This window comes from Suncus etruscus, chromosome 3 (assembly GCF_024139225.1).
Source record: "Suncus etruscus isolate mSunEtr1 chromosome 3, mSunEtr1.pri.cur, whole genome shotgun sequence".
NCBI classification, from domain to species: domain Eukaryota; kingdom Metazoa; phylum Chordata; class Mammalia; order Eulipotyphla; family Soricidae; genus Suncus; species Suncus etruscus.
The window spans coordinates 147,701,007-147,725,969 of NC_064850.1; the positions used below are offsets into that span (position 1 = coordinate 147,701,007).

Here is a 24,963-nt window from a genome sequence, read left to right on the forward strand (position 1 = left end):
TTGAATTAATATGACTATTGAAAATAGCACCTGGACCATAGACACATAGACACCAGTCACAAAATCTCAAACTCTGTTATTCTGAACTTAAAATTATATTTGTACTTCAGATATGTATCATGAAACCTAGGTACTCTTCACACTAGAGATTCACTCCAATCCACCTTCTTAGTAGAGAGATTGCATATTGGGGATGGGTAATATCTGTTTACCAGGATTAATACTAAATCCATGTGTCTGTATGCTGCATCCACTCACTCAGGTCATTCTGGCCTTCATTCTTCAACTGCACATTGGAGTTCCCAGTCCTCATTTAGTACAATAAGGAAAACTGTTCCAGTCCCATCATCCCAGCAGGTGCAAATATTAGATATCATCTAAAGCATTCATGAAATGATACTTTTCTTCTAATAAGAGGATAAATATTTCATACTCCTAAAATGAGGTGTCCTTTTCCTGTCCCATTCTCCTGGTGGCAAGTATGATGGGTTTCTTTTGGGCAAGAGTGATTGTGACACCTGGACTTTACTACTCATCAGGCGATTATGGGTCTACAGGTGTTGTTGTGCCTTAGTGCCGCTGCACATGGGAGGAGGCTCACAGGTCCCTTCAGATCACCTGGATTTGGAAAATTGTACATTGACATCAGGGAGTTCTATGGATGAAACATCAGGAGCAAGGATGCTGGTGATGGTGCCTCCCTGGGGTTTGAGGGTGGTGTTTTCCACCATGAGGGGTGTTTGAAAAGAGTCTTTCCAATTCACCTCATGGAAGTCATGGAAGATGTTACTCCTCATGGTTGATGGAAGATGTTACTCTCGTTGCCACAGTGCACCTGAACAAATATAATTCAAGATAGGAAGCAGCCAGCACCACTGTGAATGGCTGGGTAACTCTGGCAGGGCCCTAAGTGCCAGCAGGTGCCCACAGGCTATGATATACTTATTACATAGTAAAGTGTATGGGGAGACCTCAACTCACTTTCATTCTACTATTACATAGTAGAGTGTATAGGGAGACCTCAACTTGCTTTCATTAACAGAATATTCTCTTGGAATGAGTGCCAAGAGCTAGACCATAGCAAAGGATAAGCTGGGCATGGGGGTGATTGGTTCACCACTTTTTGATTATAGGTGAGGATGCAGTACAGGACACATTACTCCACAGTGAGGCAGAGACCTAGATAAGAGACGCTGCCTCCCCACTTGCATCTGGACTCCAAGGTGAAAAATAAGAAATATTCAATATATTCAACAGAAACAACGTAAGAATCATTAGAGTCTCAGAGTCCCAGGAAACAAATCTCATGAAAAATCAAGTCAAAGACATCATTGTCGAGAAGTTTCCAGAGATAAATGTTCATGCATCCAAATTCTGCATGCTCAAAGAGTACCAGCTAAAGGAGATCCATAAAAAAGCACCCAAAGATATATTCTAGTCACAATGCCAAATACCACAGATAGGGATAGAATACAGAAGGCAGCAAGATCAATATGGGAAATTACATACAGAGACGCATCCTTAAGATCACAGCAGAGTTGTCGCAAGCAACCTTTAAGTCCCAAAGTCAGTGGTGGGCTATAGTGATAAAACTCATGAAATAAATGCTTCACCAAAAGTATTTCACCCAGTGAGACTTACATTCATGTTTGAAAAAAGGATACACAGCTTCATGGATAAACAACCGCTCAACAACTTTACAGATTCAAACCCTGGCTTAAAAGACCAAATGAGTTTATTTTTGACAATACCCATATATTAGAGAATGTTTTTTGACATTACCACAGCTTTTATGTATTCCCAAATCTGGAAAAAAGAGAGTTTCTTTTTGGCAGAGTGATAGTGCAGCCTGCAGGTACAGGGCTTGCCTTGCATGTGGCCAACACCAGTTTGATCTCTGTCACTACATAAGGTACACTGAGCACCTCCAATGTGAGCCTTGAGTATAAAGTTTGAAGTAAGCCCTGAGCAACCACCCAAGCCCTACAAACCACCCCACAAAATTGCCTCGCTAAGCTTAGTTGCATGGAAAGTTGATGAAGCAAGACAGCAAGCCTGTCCTCAGATTTTGAGACAGACATCTATGCATGTTTTCTCATTCCATTCATTTCCTGTGAAGACTCTACTCAAGATGTGGAAGTTGTCGCTGTGAATTTCCTTGCATGAATTGAGTGTATGCATCAGAAGAGGCATTGTTAATCTAGTGTGTGTACAGAAGAGGCTTCTGACAGAATTATCAGCCCAATGCTGAAATCTCTTATGGAAGAAGGGCTAGGAATAACGGTCAGTTTCTAAATACAAAATTTACAGAAATAATTGAGGCCAAACATGTACTCTTGAGTCTCTATCACACTGTGGAAATGTGAAGAATTCTAGAGGATTGGAATCAGGGGTCTGTTCCTCACAAACTGGCTTGGAAACCACAAAATCCATAAGTCAGGGCCAGAGGTACTGCAGAGAATAGGGCCCTTGCTTTGCACATAGCCAACACAGGTTTAATGATGGGCATCCCATATGTTCCCAGAGAACTGCCAAGAGTGCAAGATTGGAGTATTGCTGCATATCCTGAGCATTGCTGGGTGTAGACCCAAAAGTAAAAACAAGCAAAAGTCATCATCCTTCTCCATCCTCCCCTTTCCCATATGTCAATTTATTGTCATCTAAATTTTTATCACAATAATGTAAAATTTGGGGATATCAGAAATTGACTGCCATAAAGAATTTCACAGAGAAAACAAGATTCTAAAATGAGTGTTGGACTTTTAAAGAAATGGTATATATTCACATAGTAAAAAGGAGAAGATAAGATATTTTGATCGTGGATATTCAAAAATCCTATTCCCTTTTTGGATACAAATCCATGAAAAGAAAACACATCTATAGGCTATCACTGTCATACATGCACACTCGCATACATGTATAATCTCTTTAAATGATACTTCTAACACTGACAGAACCCAAGATTAAAATCACCCTTTTCTATAAAGCTCTTCAGATTTTGAGTGAGTTTCTACAGTCCACACCACCATTTGGTATATTGCTTGTCAACCTCCAATAAAAGACAACAGTATGACAGTTAGACTCCCACCATGTTTACTAGGCCTTCAGATGTTTTTGTGTCAATAAGAAGTCAGATGGAAAATTATGACTGACCAAAGGATTCAAAAAATAAAAGGTGAATGAATAATATAGCCTGAGGATCTTTTCCACTGACACACATCCCTATAGTCCAGTGGGCTGGACATGTTGTCCCTTACTTCATTAAGCTACAATTATCAAAGTAGAGAACAGTCACTAACACACTGTCTACTCATATTTGGATCTTAGTAAAAGATGATTTATTATCTTTTTTTTTTTTTTTTTTGGTTTTTGGGTCACACCCGGCAGTGCTCAGGGGTTACTCCTGGCTCTATGCTCAGAAATCGCTCCTGGCAGGCACGGGGGACCATATGGGACGCCGGGATTTGAACCACGGACCTTCTGCATGAAAGACAAATGCCTTACCTCCATGCTATCTCTCCGGCCCCATGATTTATTATCTTATAAAAGGAGATTTAATTAATTAAAAAGCGATAATTTACAAAGTTATAAGGCTGAAGAAAAGATACATATTCAACACTTCACGAAAGACATTGGGTTTCTTGTCTACACAACAACTCTTAAAACTCCTAAACGACTATTAAAAACTCTTAATATTCTTAGAATCTTAAAAGTTTTATTCTAAAAGAAATAAAACAATCCATTTCTTTAACATCACAATGAAAAAAGTAAGCTTATCTCCAAACTCAGGTCTCGCAGTTCTCTGAACTGGGATGGCTCAGGTGTCTGTTTTTGGATTATAACATGAAAGACAGAGTTAACATCTTTAATAACTAATCTGATCTTTTTTTATTCCTGAGGATTCAATGGCAAAGAATAAACGTTAAGGCAATATTTAGGGATTGACAAACTCTTGAATTTACGTGGACAGAATCTTCACTTTATTTTTTGTTTGTTAGTTTTGATTTGACTTTACCTGAAGAAGAGCATATGTCAGTCTATTAGTACAATGCAGCATTTTTTAAAAAAGTACTCTGCTTCAGTTGTACAAGGAAACTGTCCATGAATGTGGTTAGTGAAAACCAAGGAACCCAAGGAGGCCACATACAAGTTAAACGCCTATTATGTCTGCATCTCATTACTAATTTCATAGAGGTCACTGAGAACGAAAAAAAAAATTCATGATGTTTAATCTTGGTGTTCATGGTGATAGTTCTTTCAGATATCAATAAAAAGGTCTTGACTGGGGAGTGTTAATACATACAATTCAGTGGGGAGAGAAGAGAATTAAAGGGAATGGGTAGGACTTGATTCCCCCAAACACTGGAAATCTCAGACAACTCACAACAAGACAGAGGCAACACCTAGGAGCATGACTTTCAGGGTGTATGACCTCTAGTACAGTCAGAAGATAATCTTTCACCATCATAAAACTGTCCTGACACATCCTTGGCAGTGAGTGGGGAAGACTCTAGCAGTGAAGTAGAAAAGAGGCATATGAGACTATTAAAGAAATTATGGTAAAGCAGCACAAAACACCACCAAGCATCCTGGGTGAAGAGTGCACTTCTATGAACCCATTCAGTATTACCTTACCCCTCCATATAATACCTCTGAAACGAACTTTTGAGTAAGCATGTTCAGGATGTGCAATGAATTCAAAAGAATGGGACATGCTGTGATTAAAACACAGGCGGCTATCAGAGCAGAGCTGAATAAATTGTAAAGAGAAATGTCAGAACCGAAAAACTTCATAGGTTGTAAAAAAAAAATCCAAAGTTTGTGCCAGATGCCGTGTTTCAATCCCCTTCAGTATAAGGCTCTGAATAAGCAGGGCAGCAGTGAAGAAATCATACACCAAGCACTCAGGAAAAGATGGCGGACATGGCATCCGGGGCCTTTTTTTCTCTTTGTTTCTTTGACCCTGCCATAAACCAGAACTGCTTTCTTTATTCAAATCAATTCCCAATACCAGGAGGGGGAAACTCAAGAGAGACAAACTAAAATACTATCAGATGGGCTTTTACATATCTTAGGGAAAGAGGAAACTGAGGAGCACCCTTGTTTAGGGTTGTTACCTAGCTCTCCTCTTATAAACAATTATTTTGTCATATTTTCATAGATTTATTCATTTATACACATGCCCACATCTAATATTTATCTCAAGAAAGCCAGGGAGCTTGCATGTTTGTTCTGTTGTTTTTTTCACAATGAAACTTTCAGCCCTCGCTGAAAGACATGGAAAAACTGTCAGTATAATGAATAATGGTACAGCTGAGACGTACACAGTGCACATCTTGAATGTATAAGGGAATCCTCGTTGATTATATTTGGTTAAAATGCAAATTACTACTTCTCAGCTAACTATTTCAGTGAGCAAGGCCAACAGGAACTGAAAAGGATGGAATAAAAGAGATTTCATGTTGTCGTCAAATCAAGTGAATGATGCAGAGAAAACCACACAACACTAATCTACATGTCATCCTTTAATAAATGAGTGCCTTATTTATCCCACTTACATCTAAAATAAATGAATTCTCATCATGTCAAAGTCTTTCCCAGTGATCTCTGTCTCTCTAGATAAAATGTTCTACCCTTTATAGAAAAATAGAAAGTATTTTAAATGTACTAATATATAAAATAACTCATTATATATTATATACTACACCACATTTTCTATAATAAGATGTGAGTATATAATAATGATATGTAAGATGCAATAATCATAGATGTCATAATATCCAGAGACATAAAGATGAGGCCAGGAGGATTAGGTCTTGGTTGAATCTTCTCAAATAGAGTTGAAGAATGCCATTAGGGCTGAGAAGGGACAGCTATCAAATTGAGAATTGGAAATGATTGCTCTGGACAAGAATTGGTGCTGAAAGGAGATAAAAATGATAGGCAGAATACCCCTCAAAATAATATTACAAACCACTGTGTCTAAAAGAGGGAGGGGTGGAAAAGTGTGTGTGTGTGTGTGTGTGTGTGTGTGTGTGTGTGTGTTATGTGTGTGAGTGAGAGAGACAGAGATAGAGACACAGAGGGAGAAGAAAATATCTGCTTCATAGGTAGCAACAGGAGGGCAGAGAAAATCTGAGGACACTGTGGTGGGAAATATGCGCTTGGTGAAAGGTGTTGTACATTGCATGACTGAAAATCGTGAATACTTTGGGTCTGTGAAAATCTAACTGCATTTTGAACAATCTTTTAACTACAGTGCTTAAATAAGTAATCAAAATGATCAAAATCAATCAAGCAATAAACTAGCTAACTGAAATCATTATACCCCTACATTATTATTATTATTATTTTTGATAAAGTTTTGAAATCATACTTACTAGGTAGAATTACACTATTTATTTACTAACTGCTCATTGTAAAATTATTATTAGATATTAAAATCCTAAAAGTTTATATATATATCCATTCTTTTTTATATTTCACATTATTTTTCTTCTTTTCATTCCTCATTTTAGCACTAGGGAAAGGGATTTTGTAGACAAACTTGTCCAAAGTATAGTCCTTTACCATACTTGCCTTGTAGGCTCTGCCTTGGCCCTGGTAAGAGAGATAGAGACCAGATTCTTTGGCTACCACATAGCAGTGTATTTTTGATACTGCTTGAGCTGGATGTGTCTAAAATCTGAGAAAAAAGAGTGTCATTTTGGTAGAGTGATAGTGCAGCAGGTACAGGGTTTGCATTGCAGTTTGATCTCTGCCGCTACATAAGTTACACTGGGCACCAACACCAATGAGATCCTTGAGTACACAGTTTGGAGTAAGCCCTGAACAATCAACCAAAACTACAAACCAGCCCACAAAACCGCCTGGCTAAGTCTAGATTCATGGAAAGTTGTTGAAGAAGAAAACAGTCCTTTCCTCAGATTCTGAGACAGGTATTTATGCAATTTATTATCCACATCAATTATGAGAAACATTTGCTGGGCAGTCTCTAGTCAAGACGTGGAAGTTGTGGCTATAAGTTTTCTTGCATAAATTGGGTGTGAATTAGAAGAGGCTTTGTTTATATGGTGTGTGAATAGAAGAGAATTTGTGACAGAATTGCCACTGCAATGCTGAAATCTCCTATGGTTAAAGGGATAGGATTAACAGCTTCAAAAAAACACCCCACCAAGTTATTACATCAGGTTATCTGAAGCAAAAGTTGCAAAAAGTATTAAAGTCAAACATTTACTCTGAGCTCTACCACACAGTGGATATGTGAAGAAAGTCTAGAGGATACAATCATGGTGTCTACTCTTACAAACTGGCTTGGCAACTTCACAAAATTCATCAGCCAGGGCCAAGGTACAGCATAGAGAGTAGGGACCAAGACAACAATTATCCATCTACTCACAACAATAAGAATGACACCAATAATAAGATTGGAAACAACCTTTGTGGCTGGGATATGATGATAAGTTAACTTTCACCCACTGCTCGTGGGAATTTTGTGCGAATGAACCCATATGAAAAACAGAATAAAAGACTGAGTAGGAGGTTCAGAGAGATAGGACAGTGTATAGAGTCATTGCTTTCTATGCAGTCGACCTTACATTGATACCTGGCATTGCAAAGGTCTCACCAGACCCCTAGGAGTGATTCTGAGAGCAGAGAAAGGATTAATGCCTGATCATTGCTGGGTTGCCCATATTCCCACCCAAATAAAACCTAAAAATGTTTGATTTGGAATGGAGCTCTCATAGGACCCAGCTATTGTACTCTTTAGTTTATATCTCAAAACCAAACCATTTGAAAGGATATGGTCATCCTTGTTCTCTGAAGAGAAACACAGGATCAACCTGAGTGTCTGAGATAGGGCAGTGGATAATGAAAGTGTGACATCAATTCACAACACAAGTGTCAAAGGCTTTGACATTGATGAAGTAACTGGAGGTGGGAGAGAGGTGTATAGCTAAATCACAGACATATCAACACTGAAACATGAAACAAAAACTCTGATAATTCATCTTAAATATGTGCCTGCTAAGGAGGCAGACTGGGTGTTGCAAGGGAACCTATGGACATTGGTGGAGAGAAGTTAACATTGGTGGTGCAATAGTGCTAGAAAATTGTATTTCTGATAGATCCTGTATGGACGCAATTTGTAGATCACAGTACCTAAATTAAAAATATATTAAAATTTAAAATAAAAAACCCATATTGGTGTCCAAAATCTAGTCTTATTTGAACACAGTTATTTCCATACATGCACCTATTGTCTGTAGACTTTCCTCTGGAGCCTCCTCTTCCTCTTCACCCTTTCTTAACAGAGTTCCTGTCAACTGTTAACTGCTGTGCTGGGAGTTGGTGGCAGTTGGTGGCAGTAGCTAAAGATGGATGAAGAAGGTAGGTGGGTGCACTCTAGATCTACATATGAAGCCCCTGGCCCCTACTCTTTTCTTGGCTGTCTTGATCTTTCTAAATAACATGCCAACCTACATTGTAATAGTGTCTCTTAGGAAAATAATGGATGGAAGTGATCGCTCTGCACAAGAAATCTGCACTGAAATGGAGAAACTAACAGGGAGGAAAAATAACACAGTCGAAAAGGAAAGAGAGAGAGATACAAAGGCAGAAACAAAGAGACAGAAGCAATTTGCCTACCCTAGAGCAAAGCAAGTTAGGGTGTGGGAGGTAAATGAGAAACATAGGTGATGTCAAAGGGAAGGGTGCACTGGTGAAGGATGGTGTTCATTGAATGACTAAAACCCAACAATGAACAAATTTATCACCAAGTTGCTTTAAAAAAGCAATTAAAATTTTCAAAAAAGAGGAAAGCATATATTCTGCATGTATGTGACTCTGGTTTGATCCCTAGAGCTGCATGGTCCCAAATAGCCAGAGTTTTCATTTAAAAAAAATTAAATACTTTAGTGTGGTCACTGGAAAATATAATCCTAAATTGGGTGATGATTTTTAAAAAATATAAAATGTAAAGCACATTATTGAACATTGTAATATGGAGTACCTAGCATATGCAGTCTGAAATGAAAAGTGCAAATAAAAGCTTCTCTAATTTTTTACTTGCAAAGTAGCCCAGCAAGGTGGGCAATAGGACAGGGTTTCAAGGGACATCACACATTACACGCAGGACTTGCTGTGTAGAGGGTGCCATTCCTTGCTAGTGAGAATTTGGCATTGGCAGCCATAGACAAGAATGCAGGGTCTCGTGCATCTAGGATTTTGGAGGCTGCAGCAGTCCAGTGGCACAGTGGTGTCAGAGGTTTTCCACATAGGCACACCCACAAAGAGGGTAGTAGGGGCTGACACCAGACTAATGATCAGGGGCAGAAAGCCAGGTACAGGCAGGCACATCCCCAGGAAGGCTTCTTAGATCCTCTTCTCTCACCTGATGTGGAGAATTTCCCATAGGCAGCAAAAGGCCAGAATCCTAATAGCTGGAGGCAGGTGCCTGATTCTGAGTGTCTGTGTGAAAATAGCAATGGAGAGAACGATGCCACAATGCAGATTTTACTGGGAGGCTTCCCAAGTGGTTGCAACAGGGTATTTTGCTGGGAAGACTTCCCTCAGTGCACCTGGATAGGAGAAATTTAGATTGTCATTCATCATCAGTACTATTGTCATCAATTATGTGTTGCTTGCAGGGCCCCAAGTGGCAGAATGTCCTCTGGATCTTATGTGCATTTTCCATTCAGTGGGTGTAATGCCCACCTGGCTGGGGAGAACTCTCAATGTCAGTAGCTGGGATGAGGACTAATGCTTGGGCATTGTGCAGAGGGTCCTGGACATCAGTGTATCCCAGAGGCTGCAGGGTGATCTCTACCAGGTTTCCCAGGTACCTCACTTGTCTCCAGTGAGCAGGAAGTAGGGGACAGGTTTCCATGTTCCCCCTAATACCTAAAATATGATTTTTGTCCCCCAATTCACAATACAGACCAGACAAAGGACCTGTGTTGCGGTGTATATGGGGTGCGTTTTCTGTACCTCCTCTTTCTATACAGTCAGTGTAAAACACACAGCCTGTGGTAAGAATTGGGAGGCCTTGTATTTTCTTTTTTTGATTTTTATAATATATAATGTATATAAAAAGTCCTTCACCAGTGCAACATTCCCACAACCAATCTCCCAAGAGTCCTTCCTCACCAATTTTAGATTGACCACAGATTGCACAAGTCCTAGTGGCTGATATTTGTTTACAGGATGCTGGGTTTGGTGTGGCCTCTAGTGAAGGTGAATTGTTGCTCAGGGGGTAGGGAGATACATTTCAGGCACCTGCGAGTTCTCTGCTGCGTCGATTGGAAGTAGAGGCTGCTCAGGTACCCTCAGAGCAACTGGACTGGGAGAATTCTCAGTTGTCAGCTGCCAATAATTGGGCATCAGTCTCCAACCCAGGTCTCATCACCTCCCATTGGCAAAAGCGTGGAGACTTTCCAGTGGGTAGAGTATAAGGGAGCAGCTTCGTAGATCACTCAGCACACCTGGTTTTGGTGATTTTTCATTGGCAACACATGACAGGAGTCATAATTTCTCTGCAGTGGGCCCAAATTCCTTTGGCTCACCCAAGGGAAGGCACTGGGGTGTAAACAATGAAGAGTACTACTCTCCTACTTGTTTTAGTATGTACTCACCTTGGTGCAATGTGACTTGGTGATTTGTTTGAGAAAGTCTTTAAGTCCCCTCAACAACACACTGATGTCAGGAAGATATTTGACTGGCAGGAGATGGCAGCACTAGATAATATGGGATATATTGTAGGTTCCCAGATGGCAGCGAGTCCTCTGGGTCTTGTATACAATTTCCACTGGGTTGGTATACTGGCGGCATTTGGCAAAAGCTGGTCCAAGTCCTGAAGGAGTAAAGTACCAGCTGTTAGATCATCCCCTGGATCTGAGGGGCATTCTCCACGTTATGTGATTTCCAAGTTACTTCACTGCAGTCTGACATTGGTGGTTTATTGGGGAGTGGCCCAGTATTCGGAGACATACTTCAATAGCCTGCCAAACTGACCTGGGCAGGGTTGTGCTCAGACCATTCCCACGTGTTCACTACTGATTGATTGTGCGTTTTTAAATTTGCTTGAAGTTATAGTTAAGAGATCCACAGTTTCAGGGCAAGAATTCTCTGATCTTTATACTGTTTTTCTAATTACAGCCAAGGTCATGCCTCAAATAAGGTAAGTGTCTTTAATTCTTGCCTTTTCCTTGGAAGCAACTTAATGTAAAACTGATAGGGCTTTCTGATGGCCTCATCTACTAATTTAAGAAATTGCAACTTGCTAGTAGGAATAGTAAAGTGCACCCAAAAATACATGAATTTCTTCATTACCCTTATTATAATCAACACTACATGATGTTTTAGATTATGTCAATAATCCATTAAGGATCTCATGACTCAGAAGAGACAAGAATACAGGGTAGCCCAGCAGAAGAGCAATTGCCATGTTTCTCTGAGGCCTTAGGTTTCATTACTGCCAAACTCATTCTTACATAACTTTCATGTGAAAGAACCTGACCTGCATGACCTGTACCAATTCTGATATTGGTGAACCCCAACTGGGCCTGTACTGCATCCATCATTGGATTATAATAATTGTACAATAAGGTTGACTGAATATTGCAGGGCATGACACTAGTCTTCTGACCACTGCTCAAGAGCTCCCTGTATAATAAAATAAATATACTTGGAAAATAAAACAATAGATCATGTGTGACATGAGAAAGAGATACCTTGTGAGAAATCACCAGCTTGGATCTATTTGATACTTAGACATTGTGAAAGTTCTTGATTAATTTTTGCCATATCTTCTCATTAAAGATATCTAGAACAGCACAGACTATATTTACACCCATTCTTGTAAAATGAACAAGGCAACAGCAACACAATTGAGCACTCATCAATACCATCACTGACACCTTTTTGTTTTTGTTTTGCTTTGGGGCACACCAAACTGTGAATCAGGGTTTACTCTTGAATATGAATTCAGGAATCACTTAAGCTAGGCTTAGAGGGACCTGATGGAAAAACAGGGATTGAACCTTGATGGTTTAATATGGCCACAGACTTGGTCTATGGCACTGGTGATCCTGAGCCCAACAAGGGTGTCAAGCTAAGGACCTAACTCCACTCTATCATCTCTCCTGCCCCATGACAGATTTTTACATATTAAAAATTTCAGGAAGCAAAGAGAGCAGTTGCAATACATGCTACTTGCCTAGTAAATGAAATAAACTGTAGAAGAAAATCTTTTTTAGGAGAAATTAAAGAAAAAATTAAAACGCTTGTAGTGCATTGATGTCACTAAAGGATGGTCACCACTACAAAGCTAGTGTCCATAGAGGCCTGATTAAGAAAACTACACCCTTGTGCCTGGAAAAATGACACAGAGGTAGGGCGTTTGACTGGTACGCAAGTGACCCAGGCTGGATGGTGGACTGAATCTCGGCGTCCCCTACGGTCTCCCATGTCTGCCAGAAGCAATTTCTGAGCTCGGAGCCAGGAGTAACCCCTAAGCACCACCAAGTGTTACCCCAAACCAAAAAACAAACAAACGAAAACTACTACCTTAAACCTTAAAAAGATTTGTGTTAAATTACTAGGAAAGCCATTCTTAGAGCACCTTTTAGTTACTGCGTGTTTTCCTTAGCCATCTCAAATTCAACTACTAATTAACCTTACTTTTAGTTGTTTCTCATTTATTAAGAACTAATAGACTTTATTCTGTTTTACAGACCAGATTCTCTTGGTTTACCTTTTTCAGTTCCTTTCTCATACTATTCTCTGCTTGATATGATTTTTGTTTCTCATTCCTTATCTTTCATATTGCTTGTAAAATTAAAATAAAGAAAAATGTTAAAAAAAAGAAAGGGGAGAATGGGAAGGCTGATGAATTATGTGAAAATGAAAAGCCAACATTTAAATTACTTACTGGGACAAAGTCACAGTGAGCCCATCTTATACAGTTTCTTCACAATTTCTCAATGTTTGGCCTTTATTATTTTGGCAGTCATTTTTTTTTACCTTTTCAATCTTATTTATTTCACTTAACATGATGCTCTCCAATTCTTACATGTTACAGTAAAATGCATGATTTTATCTTTTTTACAGTTGCAGTGTACCTATACTACAACTTTTTTTTATTTGCAGCAGCACTGATCATGCCATAGGACCACTTGATATGTTGGATTCCATTTTCTAAATTATTTTTTGAGAATTAGTTATATTCCTTATCAGTAGCAATAGATAATTTTCTTTTAAGACGATGTCTCTGTTTTTGGGTAATGTTGACATTGTTGAATCTGGGAGGATTATTGTTTTTCAGCATTATGAAAGAGCCTGAATAGGATTAGGGGAGTGTAAATTTTTAAGGTTTGGATGGACTCACTAGCCAACAGATTAAGACTAGGATATCAAACATGGATTGCAAGACAAATGCCCTAACCACTAGGTTTATTTGCCAGTCCATCAGAAATCTTTTTAGTTCCTCTTTTACACACTAAGTTATCTGAGATTTCCTTTGTTTGGGTAGAACGATTCCCACCCCTCTCCTTTGCGTCTCTTCTCTCTCCCACTGAATTGTGTGTATTAACACTCCCCAATTAAGACCTTTTTACTGATATCTGAAAGTGCTATGACCATGAACACCATGATTAAACATCATGAATCTGTTTTTTCATTCTCAGTCGCCTCTAAGAAATTAGTGATGAAATGCAGGCACAATAGCACAACAGGTAGGGCATTTACCTTGTATGCAGCCCACTTGGGTTTTTGCTTTTCACTAACCGCATTTATGGATAGTTTCCTTGTAAATTGAAGCAGAGTTCTTTTTTTTTTAAATGGTACACTGTACCAATAGATTGGCATATGCACATATGCTCTTCAAGAACAGTCGAATTAAAACAAACAAACTGAAAAATAAAGTGAAGATTCCATCCACGTAAATTCAACAGTTTGTCAATGCCTAAATATTGCCTTAGCTTTAATCCTTTGCCGTTGAATCCTCTGGTATAACAGCAGATCAGAGAATGATTATAAATGTTAACTCTGTTTTTTCATTTTATAATCCAAAACAGAACACCTGAGCCACCCCAGTTCACAGAGAATTGAATTTGGAGGTAAGCTTACTTTTTCCATTAGCTGTTAAAGAAATGGATCATTTTGTTTCTATTAGAATAAAAAATTTAAGATTCTAAGAGTATTAAGAGTTTTTAAGAGTTGTTTAGGAGTTTTAAGAGTTGTTATGTAGACAAGAAAAGCAATGTCCTTCGTGGAAGTGTTGAGTATGTGTCTTTTCTTCAGCCTTATAACTTTGTAAATGATGTTTATTCAATTAATTAAACCTCCTTTCGTAAGTGAATAAATCATCTTTTACTAAGACCCAACTACTTATAGACAGTGTGTTAGTGGCTGTTCTCCAATATGACAGTTGTAGCTTAATGAAGTAAGGGACATCATAGACAACCCCACTGGACTATAGGGATGTGTGTCAGTGGAAAAGTTCCTCAGACTATTATTGATTAGCCCTTTATTTTTTGAAACTTTTGGTCAGTCAGTCATAATTTTCCATCGACTTCCTATTGATACAAAAGCATCTGAATGCCTAGTAAACATGGAGGGAAACTGACTGTCATACTGTTGTCTTTTTTTTTTAGGTTGGCACTAGCAAAATACTAAATAATGGTACATTTGTGGAGTGACTCACACAAAATCTTAACAGCTTTATACAAGAGAGCGGTTCTCATCTTGGGTTCTGTTGGTGCTTAGAGGTATCATTAAAAGAGACTGTGCACGTATGTGAGTGTGCGTGTATGCCAGTGATAACTTATGAATGGGTTTTCTTTTCATGATATGTATCCAAAAAAGGAACTGGATTTTTGGGTCTTTACTGCCAACATTACCTTATCTTCTCTTTTCTATGTACATAGATACCATTTCTTTTTGTGCTTTGTTTGTTTGCTGATTTGCTCTTTTTCTGGGGGCCACACCCTGTGATGCTCAAGGATTATTCCTGGCTATGCACTCAGAAATCACTCCTGGCTCAGGGGACCATTTGGGATGCTGGGGATTGAAATCGAGTCCATCCTGGACAGCTGCGTGCAAGGCATTACCACTGTGTCATCACTTTGGCCCCATATATACTATTTCTTAGAAAGTTTATCACTTATTTAATATCTTGTTTCTCTGAAATTATTTATGACAATACATTTCCTGTCTGAGTTGTCCAAGATCTTATGTAATTGTAATATTAAAAAACCAGTTGTCTGACATTAAATTGACATATGGGAAGGGGGCGGATGGAGAAGGCTGATGACTTCTGATGGATTTTACTTTGTGGACAACACCCAGCTATACTCAGGAGACTCAGCAATACTCCTAGTGTTGTACTCCTTGCAGTGCTCAGGAACCATACGGAATGCCAGTAAGTGAACTTGGTTTGGCCTTGTTCAAGGGCCCTACTCCATGTGCTATACCTGCGGCCTCTAGACTTGCTTCACATATCCACTGTGAGGTAGAGACACAGAGTTTGGTCTCAATTCTTTTTGCAATTTTTGCTTCAGGTAATCTGGTGTCAGGACTTGTTTTTAGAAGCTGACTGATAATCCTAGCCCTTATTCTTTAAGAGATTTTACCACAAACCTGGCAGTTCTGTTATGCAGTCTCTTCTAAACACACACTATTTAAACAATGCCTCTTCTAACACACACACACACACACACACAAACTTAGTTCATGTAAGAAAAATCAGTCACAATTTTCTTATATTGACTAGAGACTGCACAACTAATGTTCCCTATGACTGGCATGAGAAAACATGGATAGATATCTGTTGCAAAATCTCAGGAGAGGAATGCTTTTTTGCTTCATCAACTTTCTATAAACTCTGCTTAACCAGGCAATTTTGTGGGGTGCTCTTAGGGCTTGGGTGTTTGGAAAACCCAAGTATTGCTCTGGGCTTAATCCTAACTTTTTACTCAGGGACTACATTGGCGGTGCTCAAGGTTACCAGTGCAGTGACAGGGATCAAACCTGTGTAGGCCATATGCAAGACAAGACCTATACCTTCTGCACTATCATTCTGCCAAAAAAGACATTCGCTTTTTACCAGGTTTAGGGACATCCTAGCTGTGGTAGTGTCAAAAACACACTCTTCTTCTACATGGGTAGTGTAAAAAATACACTCCTATATGTATGTAGTCAAAGAATCTGGTCTCTAGCTTCTTACCAGGACCAAGGCAGATCCTCCTAAGCAAGAACGGTAGATGACTATACCTTGGAGAAGCTCAAAACCCATGTGAACAAACCAATGAACCAATTTGCAATATTTTTTATGATATGTAGACAGCCTTGTTTGTTTAAAAAATAATCTGAAGAAGCTATACCTCGAGCCACCTTTTACACAAACAGTTCAACAGATCACTTTCTTAAACACTCTGATACTCCAGAATTCCAAACCACTAAATGCAAAGATCAATGAGAAAGCTAAGGAAGAAACTTACAGTTGGGGATATGGAGAATCTTGGCAAATTTCCAAGTCCACAAAATTGCCTGTGCCACATAGATGTGGACCTAACATGTTAAACATAAAACTTCATATTTTAACAATAGAAATCAAGTAGTCACTAGCCTCTGTCTTTTGGAAGTTTATAGATGAATAATTCAAACAAATCATAGAACTCTTTTTTAGAAAAATAAATTTTATTGAGTCCAATGGGAATTACAAGCCTTTCAGAGTTATATTTAAGGTACATTGTGACAGTGAATTAGGGCAATTCCCACCACAGTTTTGACCTACCTCCACCAATGTTCCCAGCATGTATCCCATAAGTTCCCCATTAGCACTCTAAACTGCTAATGTAACAGGTCTCTTTGGTATATAGCTTGTTGTAGTTTGACTCACTTGATACTATTGTCGTTGACTTTAGGTTTTTTGGTATTTAGGTCCTACCACATTTTATTTCCACTCAATGCTTATGATACTGCTTTGCCTCTGGGACTATCTATTTTTTTCTCAACTTGTAGGAAGACATAGAAATACAAGTCAGAACAAGGTGATGCATGTTCTATGGTTCTGTTAAAAAATTAAAATAAACAAAACACCCCCCAAAAGAAAAGAAATCTGGTGGAGGCCCTGTCTAGAAGCTATAAATATAAATTTAAAAGAAGAAAAGAAAGAAAAAGAAAAAAAAAAGGGTGGGTATGGTGTGGCAAGGTTTTTTTTGTTGTTGTTGTTGCTGTTTTTTTTTTCATAGGCACAGTAAATATTGGGGAAATTAGGAAGGAAATTTTCTTAGCATAAGAAATACGGTGTCTCCACCCTTGAAACATACTGTCATGAGACAAGCTTAGGTTCTGAACATGTTCATTGTCGAAACCAAAAGTCTTTCTTTATGGTGCCAGGAAATGTTCTGCTCAGTTGTGGTTGTCAAAGTCAGTTCTCTGTAATTAGAGATCTTGGATTTTACACTAATCTAGGACAAAGTTTAGGATAGATTCTTTATGGTTTCAGACTTTCTTTTTAGTTATGATTGTTGTATTAAGTCTTCTGTATTTAGTGATCTTGGTTTTTGCACAGATCACAGGATGGAGTGTCTTCTGATTTCATTTCAGTGTTAAGTAATGAGGTAGAGCAACCTGCCCTTCGATCAAGTTGTTGCCATTTCATCATCGACAGGATGTTGTATGAACCTGTCCTGGGCAAGTTGGTGCCAAAGTAGTATTAGTGACTCCCCCCAAAGGGAATTTAATTCCTGGTGCTGCTGCAGTTCTAAGTTTGGGGTCTGGCATTGACTTTTGATGTCCAATCACATGAGGTCTGAGTTGAATTCCCATGACATATATTCAGGGTGCGAGGCACTTTTGTATTATAAAATTTATGGGTTCTTACCCCTAGCAGATAACAACTTGTTTCTGTACATAAGAGTTCCCCCATTTTATTGTGTCTACAGGAATGTGCAAAAAAGAAAGATACCATATTATATTCTGGTGTATTTGGAGATAAAAAGGAGAAGCTTTTCAATTTCTGTGTCCTGGTATTGACCTGAGAATTTATCCCAGGCAAGACTATTCCACTAGAATTTTTGTACTTATCAGAACCAAAATATATATAATATATATATATTAAAAGGGATGGAGAAGGCTACATTTATATATCAAAATAAACACAGTAAGAGCTATGCTATTAAGGAATTAATTATACAAAGAAAATATAGATATTCCTATTAAGTCTTTTGAGACAGTCTTGGGAGGATGCGATTCAGGGTATATTTTTTGTCCTACATCATGGTCTTATTGAAACTGAGAAATGATTTGCACCTGTAAGGGAACAGGTAATGTTCTGTTGCTGAGTTCGGTAGTATGTAACAGTCCACAATGGGGCGTGGGGTGCATAGAACAGGAGTGGTGGTGTGAGAAATGTGGGGCTGAGAGTGTGTCCTTTCTCTTTGGGAGCCCAATGGCATATACTGAGGCAGGGAGATGTTCTTCTTAAGAATTAAGTTAAGATTAAGGGTAAAGAGGGTTAAATATGGAGAAACGATGGCTCTGGTGTGAGGAGTTAAGAGGAAAAAAGGAGTTCTGAATGGGAGCAGGGAGGAATAATATATAAGAGGGCTATATGCAATATTGGCATGGAATAATTAGAATATAGTTAGGCAAACAGAGGAGTCAACTGCATACAAACTCACCCCCACTTTATACAGACATTAGAGATCTATTCATTGATAAATAACTCAAAGAACGCATTCAGAAGATGGGAATATACATACAAATGGAAGGGAAGGTACGAAAAAAATGTTACCAAGCCATAATAGTTGTAGGATTTGAGAGGTGGAAACTCTCATAAACAAACTTGAGAGCAAATTAAAAGCCAGCAATGATAAAGAAGTCAAAAGAAAGTTTTAAAGTCCCTTGGTTCATAATACTGTTGTTTCAAAAAGTCAAAGACATAGTGATCAAAATAGCATGGTACTGGACAGACTCTCTGACCAATGGGTCAGAACAGAATATCCAAGGACAAACCCTATATGTGGTCATCTAATTTTTGACAAAGGAACTGGCAGCATAAAACGAAATAAAAACAAACTCTTCAACAGATGGTTTTGAGAAAATTGGATCTATATTCTACACTTTAGGTTGTATATTTATGTCTATTGAAGGAGGTGCCATTAAACTGAGCTGAAAGATAGTAGCTGATGCTCTTTGAATCATTCAGTTAACTATGGAGAAAATCCAACTTGCATATTCAACCCTGAGGGTGATTTTTGGGCTTTTGGAGCACTCACCTCTCAGGTCATAGTTGAGGGATCTTTCTAGAATGCTAGTTGTGGAGGCTACACAGCTAAGACAGAAGAATATCAAGACAAAAGCTCCAAGTGTCAGGAGATACAGAGCCTGTAGGAAGAGAAACCCCAAGGAACCCCAAGGTTCTGAAATGTGGATGGTAAGTTGGCAAGTAGATATCAGCCCAGCAGCAAGATTCCTCAGTAGGAATACTGGATCTAGAACCTGCTTATAAGCCCAAAGGGGAATTCCCTACTACCCAACCTACTTTAGGCACTGTGTGTTGTTATCGGGCTTGCTTTCTCGTTTTATTCTTTTGTTTTAGTTTGGTTTTTGGTCACACACCATTGCTCAGGTTTTACTCCTGGCTGTGTTCAAAGAATCATGTCTGATAATGTGAAGAAAACTAGGGTAGGATGTGTGTATGGCCAGTGCCTTAAATTTTGTAGCATCTCTTTGTCTCTTAAAAGTCTGTAGATCGTAAAGAAGTAGTGCTGTGATTTGCAAAGAGGCTTATAGACTTCCAAGAAAAATGCAGTAGAATTGTGAGACTAGACCATGACTGTCAATACTATTGCCTGTTGGGGACTGACTTGTTTGAGGTCATTTTGCTATTCTTTCTGCCATAATCCAGCCTTTCACCTAAAGGCTACATGCAGTCTTGCTGTAAGTTCTTGGGCCAAAGAGAAAGGAAAATGCAGCTGCAAAGTATAATTAATCTTTTAGCCCGGAGGAGAGCAACACAGCCCAGTACCATTCCCAGAAAAGAGGCCTTACTCCCTTAACCATATCCCTGAGTTTACAAGACATTCATTATTGTGTATATGCTACATTGTCTGTTCAAGATCACTGAGGCAAGCACATCTTGCACCACCTCCTGATAGTCAAGCAATTAGGAATGCAGCTAGAAGGTCACAAGATGTTTCCATGGATACTGCAAAAAGTATTGCCCACTTGCCTTATTTGGAATAATGAAGTAATTTTCATGCCAAAAGTGTGATTGACATCACCCTTGTACTGCCCCCTTCTCCTTCTCTATATAAGAAGGAGCTGTAGCCAAATAAAGTTGCCCTTGAGCAGTGAGACATTGCCTTGGGTCTTTATTATTAACCTCTCTCAGATTTTTACAGGTGTGGTTGTTCTTCTACCTAGCAAAATAGGAGTGCGGTTGTCTGAGAAGTCTTCCCAGCTAATTCCTGCTGGCCGGGCCCCCCTGGGGGGCTTCAGGACCCCGCATTTTGGCGCCCAACGCTGGGCTCGAAGACCACCGCCACACTCCGAACGACTACGGGTCGGCGAGTCCGGAGCTGTTTCGTAAATCGCAGGATATACCCCATCCGGGTAGGCGTTGAAACGAGTTAGCCTTAATCAAATATTTAAACTGCAGTTTTTTCAGTCGTTCCGATCACCGCCCCTGATTGGCTCTTGGGGCTTCGCCCGTTGGCTTCACTTCCATGGGTGTTTCATTGAGTACTGAACTTAAATTCATTATTGATATTCAGTCTGAGTTGAAAGCCAGACATGTAGAGGTTACCAAAAAGAATATTTGTAATTTTCTTATGTTTATTCATAATGTATGTCATTGGTTTATTATTACCTGTCCAGAAATTGTTGCGTCCACTTGGGACAAAGTAGGACATGAAATGAGTGATTATTTTGTAAATAATGATGATTCACAGAAGGAAAAAATTATGTTCCAATATTGGAGCCTGTTAAGAGATATCATTGTAACTAAAAATGCCGGAACCGCCAAAGACATCATCCATGCCGTTGAATCTCATGTACAACAAGTCTCCCGTGAGTGTTCCAGGACTCCCTCTCGTTCTAATTCTGTCTCTCATCTCCCTTCTCCCTCTGAAAATCCTTCTCCTTGTCCTCCCTCCACCACTGATTCTTCTACCTTTGTCTCCAAAGTAACTAATGCTCTTAAAGATCTCTCTAATGCTTCTCATTTATATCCCTCCCTTACTTCTGTCCATACTTCTGCTCTATGCACCCAGACCCCTACAGAAGAGGCCGCTGCACCCTCTGTGCAAAATCCTAAACAGCCCTTCACTTCCCTAGCCTCAGCTCCGTCCCTGTTCCACCAAAACCTTTACTCCCCTCACCACCCTCCCCTCCTTAGCCAGCAATTGCAACAATACAAAGCCTTTAATTGGAAAAGCCTCAAAGAGCCGTTTCAAGCCGTAACCTCCTATGGCCCCCAAGCCCCTTACACGCTCTCCTGCTTAAAATCTAAAAGCTGAACTCTTTGTCTCTTGGGAAGTTAACTTTTTTTTCCATTGCAAAGCCCCTGCAAATAGGCAGGAATCCTAATCTCTAAGCTCTTATAGCTGGCCTCGCCTCTTTTCATACCTTAAAGGTACAGCACACACTTTCCAGGTCCCAGCTTGCCAACATGGCTCTTGCTGCCCTCTATGCCTGGAAGTCGCTCCCCAGAGCTGGCATTCCAGCAGCTCCCCCACACCGGCAACAAACTGTTACTGCTTTCTCCCCCCCCCCCTTTTTTCTAACTTGAGTTCCCAACTCACCACAATTACATCCATGGTCTCTCACCTCTCTAACAAACTTGATAATGCTCTTAGCTCAAAAACCAGCGCTACCTTTCCTGTCTTTCTCCCTAATGGAGAAAGTCTTCCCCCGCCTGCTCAGCAGCCTCCACCGCGGAGAACGCTCAGTCCCTAACCATGGCAGATTCCCTCCTCTCACCGCTCCCCCTCTTAAAGCTATAGATATGAAACTACTTGGCCAAATTAAAAATCTTAAACAAATCTTAAGCCTTCAAAAACAGGCTGCTTCTCTTAATTCACAGGTTTCTGCCCTACAGGCGTTCCCCCCCCCTCTCTCCTAAATCTATAGTTGTCTGTCCTCTGCCCACTAAATTCCACGGCCAAGCCCCCCCTCTTGAGAATTCAAAGGAACAAACTAATAAAAGTCAGGCTGAGTGCCATAAAACAGAAACTGCTGCAGTGCCTACAAAAAATTCTAAGGGCACAGTGAGCAGGATAATTACAAAGTATCATCTGCTAAGCCATAAAACATTGCGATATCTACACTTTGCTGTTAAAACTTCTGAGCCTAATGTACCCTTTACTAAGTACATTTTGTTCAAACCAGCCCTCAGCCTCCTTCAGCCTCTTTCCTGCCAGCCTTGGAAAACAGCCAGCTCAAGCCCTGCCACTCCCACTTTAAGCCTTCCAATTCACCTTGAAATACCCAATCTTTGTTATTCAAAATAAATCTGAAAAGTGGCATCTCTTGCATATTCTCAAATCAATTAATAAAACCATGATCCCCATAGTGCTTTTGCAACCCAAATTCCCCTCTTCAGTTGCCATTCCCTCTAATTCCAATAAATTAGTAATTAATCTTAAAAGATTGCTTTTTTTTTTTCCTATATATCATTACACCCTGCTAACTGTAAATAATTTGCCTCTAACCTTCCTGCTGTTAACTGTGCTAGCCCCTCCCCAAGTTATCAGTGAAAAACTCTGCTTCACCTTGTCAGCCCTACACTTCGTCAAATATGTGTTATTAGGTTTAGTGCATTAAGTAGTGTAAAGTAATTATTAAAACATTAAAAAGCAACAGAAAGATAAAGGCAATAAATATTTTTTTCATGCCTCTCAGAAAATTTTAGAGCAAGGTCATAATTCTGTCACTTTACAGATAACAAAATGTTGGTAAAAGAAAAACTTCTTTGTGTTTTAAAATCCAAACGAACACAAAAGTGTTAAATTTAAATCTTATATTTCTATTAAAAGTTTTATTTTAATTTTTAAAGTATTTACAAAATTATGTGAAAAATAATGTGGTTAGCCTTTTTAAACAATATAGTTAATTTAATGCACAGTGAACACCTAGGTGTGCTTTATAGTACCCTTAGTTTTAACTTTGTGCTACAGCAATGGTTGTTCTTTATTTCTGCATTGAAAGAACTATTATTTTAAGTGCATTCAAAATATCAGCACATTATACAAATCTGTATATTTGTGTCGCAGTAAAAAAATAATATAAATGAAAAATATATTATATATAATTTTATAAGTAATATATAAAAGTAACTAAACTTTATAAGCAAATTAACTAGTATTAAATATAATTTTAGTCTTAAGTTCTAAGTGTGTAAATGTATCAGATGTCTTTAACTATATTTTATAATAATCTAAGCATTTAGTTAATTTAGTATATAATATTTTTTACAAATTATTCACATAAAGTCTTCATAGTAAAAACAGTTGTTTGTTTTTTAAAATCAGTTTTTATACCTTTAATAATCATAGTTCATGCTATTGTGTTTAATCATAAAAATTTTAACACTTTATTGCAGCTGTCTTACTATTCTACTGCAAAACCAATTTAAAGAAAACCTATTCATTTACAGCAAATGATTTCATACTTCAGAGTAAAGACTCCTTCTACAGTGCTCATTAACCATTTTACTTAATGTTTTAAACTTCAAATTAAAATTGTTTTAAAAATGTTTTGTGTTAAATCTAAACCTTAAAATTTATTTTCAGCAAAGTTCCACTCCATCTACATTAAGTACTTCTCAAAACTAAAAAAATTTTTCTACAAAAATTTTTTTTTCTTCTCACAAACATGCTAGCTAAATATTTAAAAGCGCTTGTCAATTTTTTATAAATCAGTCTTAATTCAATCCTTTTGTCTGTTTATGTGTCTGTTGTGATGAATGAAAGTGGCCACAAGTGTAAAATGTTGTGTTTAGTGTTGTTTTGTTTTGTCTGTTTATTTGTTATCTCTACATTTTATAATAATACAATTTTTAAAGCCTTATCCATTTTTCAAATTTCAATTAATTTTTTCAACCTGGTTCAGTCTGGTCAGTTCACAGACTGGCATCTTGCAACTAAAAATCATGTGTTAAAAATTATGTATTAAGCTAGCTTTGTCCTTCTAAGAACATGGCGGAAGGTGTGGGAGATGGCAAACCCCAGATTTCTCAATGGCCATCGGGGATAACTTTTCCCTGGAGAATTTCTGAACTTTGCAGTCACCCGGCTTTCCTGTTATGTGTAAGTTCAGGCCTATAGAATATGTATTTATAGCTAAAAAATAGCATCTAGCTTTAAAATAATAACTAAAAAGTTTAACAAAAATCATTTATGTTCAGTTTAAAAGTTTTTGATAAATTGGCGATTGTTAATTATAAAAATATTTTAAATGCTGAAGTCTAACAAAAAATTTCCGCAGCCTTCCACAGTCCTGTCTTCATCCACTTCAAAAAAGCCTGTCACCCCTCCTGCCAGCCGCCTTTCCTGCAAACCTGTTTCTGACGGACTCCACCTTTGACAATGCTGAATTAAGCACTCTGCCTAGCTGCCTTAAATGCCCACCATTGCAACCAACAACCTCCATTGCAAACAAGTCACGGTCATAAAACTTTGCTTGCTCGAACCATATATGTGCCCGCCTGTTCAACAATCACACATTTGCAATCAAACCATTATTGTTAACAACTCTTCCATCTTCATTAAAGCCCCCAACTCCACTTATTTTGTTTACTCCACTGCATTTTCTCCCCATATTGTTACTGAAATGTTTCTTGCTTATCATGATTATTATGTTTTAGCTTTGTTAAAGCCTACATTAACCATCAAACCTGTTGGTCCGGTTTCCACCTTGAACCTCATCCTGCAAATGGTCAATGCCTCTGCCCAA

The 24,963-nt window shown here is 38.7% G+C and overlaps 1 long non-coding RNA gene and 2 other non-coding genes across 3 annotated transcripts in view; 1 reads left to right on the forward strand and 2 right to left on the reverse strand.

The window, feature by feature from the left end:
* Positions 1-24,963, reverse strand: part of LOC126004161 (uncharacterized) — a 181,064-nt gene that overhangs the window by 55,175 nt on the left and 100,926 nt on the right. The window lies entirely within an intron of this gene.
* LOC126005176 (small nucleolar RNA SNORA51) lies at positions 9,916-10,048 on the reverse strand. Its single transcript, XR_007494348.1, has one exon. It is a non-coding gene; the product is annotated as a small nucleolar RNA SNORA51 (small nucleolar RNA).
* LOC126005028 (small nucleolar RNA SNORA22) lies at positions 23,127-23,256 on the forward strand. Its single transcript, XR_007494213.1, has one exon. It is a non-coding gene; the product is annotated as a small nucleolar RNA SNORA22 (small nucleolar RNA).